This window comes from Populus euphratica, unplaced genomic scaffold (assembly GCF_000495115.2).
Source record: "Populus euphratica unplaced genomic scaffold, PopEup_1.0 scaffold90.1, whole genome shotgun sequence".
NCBI lineage: Eukaryota > Viridiplantae > Streptophyta > Magnoliopsida > Malpighiales > Salicaceae > Populus > Populus euphratica.
The window spans coordinates 649,704-651,726 of NW_011499973.1; positions in this window are offsets into that span (position 1 = coordinate 649,704).

Sequence of the window (2,023 nt, forward strand, 5' to 3'; positions counted from 1 at the left end):
TATTATTAGTTTTACTATTATTATTACTGTTCTTATTATTATTATTGTTATTGTTATTATTCTTATTGTTGTATTATTGTTATTTATAATTTATACAATTAACCTTTCTGTGGTTCAATCCCGGTCTTACCGGGTTATTTATTACTTTGACACTCCTACACTTAAAAAAAAACATCAATTTTTTAGTCGTTTCAGATAATTTTCAGCTTTGAGAGCTTTTATCTATCCATTTGTCTGTTTGACAATGAAAATTCTCAATAGTCAACTTGTTGAATGCTAGCCAATTGCCAGCCACTGTGTTTGCTTACACGTAAGGTCCACTGTTGAACTTATTTTTCTGAAATTAATTTAAGCAATCCATCGGAACCGTATAGAGTGATGTCTACGACGTTGGAATGTTGAAATGAGTAGTTGATGACGACGAGGATGAGGACGACGACGACGATGAGGAAGAGGGCGGCCTATCCTTTAATGTATAACTGTTAAAATGTGGACATAGTATATAAATGCTCCCCCCCTCTAAAAGAATTATAAAAATATTATAAAAATGATATTATAATGATATATATATATTTTCGAGATAAGGATGTAAAAGAACATTTCTTTTGCGTTGAACTACAAGCATCAAGGTAGACCATGCGTGTTGCTAAAAACTGATACAGTCTGTTAGGGAAACATTTACATGTTAATTTATTATAAATACGTACTACCAGGTTGTGATGGAATTAAAATAAGAAAGATCTAAATTTTCTTTTTGAAGATATACTTGAAATTTTTTAAAAACTTTAACTATATACATGAAAATGAGATATTTTTTATTTTTTTAAAAAGGAAAATTAATTTAAAAGTTTTATTTTTTTGTTTTGAAATTTTTTAAAATTTTTTTGAAGAAAATTAGTTATTTTAATACTAGATTTATATTTTATTATATAAATTGATAAGCTTATAATATATAAAATTAATAAAAAAATATGTGAGAAAATCATAATTTTTTTTGAATGGAGTTATAATATTTTTTTAATAATATATAATATTATAATATATATATTATTATTATATTATAACTAAATATATTGGCTGGGCTGACATCAGTCCACCATATTTGGGCTCATCTTTTTAAGGGTGGGCTGGCCGGCATGGGCTAAGCTCATTAAAAACTTAAACCTTGGCTCCTGCGTGTTGAATTTATGCATGCAGTGGCCGGGGTAAGGTGTTTGGGTGAGAAAAAGATGTGGTTGTCTTGCCTGTACGGGGGAGAAGAAAGACTGGAGGCATTCCTGGTGTTTTAGGGAAGATCTTTCACGGCGGCTACAGGTGGTGGTGCCACATGATGTGGAGAAAAGGAGGGGACAAGTGAGGCCGGGGGAGAAGAAAAATCTTGTTAGCAAAATGATTTTTTACAAACTTTGCACACCAATTTCTCCCCCTTCGGGCAATGAAATGAGATCTATGAGGTGGAAGGGATATATATTTTTTTTAATAGTATTAAATCTTGACCTTTGTTTAATGAAAAATGATCTCAATTGTTATTTTTGAAAGAGCATTATGAGCTGTCAAATCCAGCGGAAAAAAAACTAATAAGATTAGTCATTTTAGGCTAGTATAATAATTGTTGCGATGTTAATCAACATAAACAAACCATATCCGGGTGTAGGCAAATACCAAATGGTTATTTTTGTGTAAATTTTATCAAATTTAATGAATGATATAGGTATTAAATATATTTGTAAAATAACCTCCTAAGTAGTCTTTTCATAAAAAAATTTTAAAAGAAAATAAATAGTAATCAAAACAACATTTTATGGTAAAGTTCATTGCAGTCCTTGAAATTATGATTTCTTTTAATCACACCTTTGATTGGCTTAAAACTTTTAATTTTATAAAATTATATCGTTTACAAACTTCAATTTCAAATAGCGTTTTTTTTACATTGATTTTTTAGTTCAAATTTATGTAATTTTATTTTTAATTCACTATTAAACTTTTAATTTTATTTATAATTTTAATTAAAGTTACTATAATT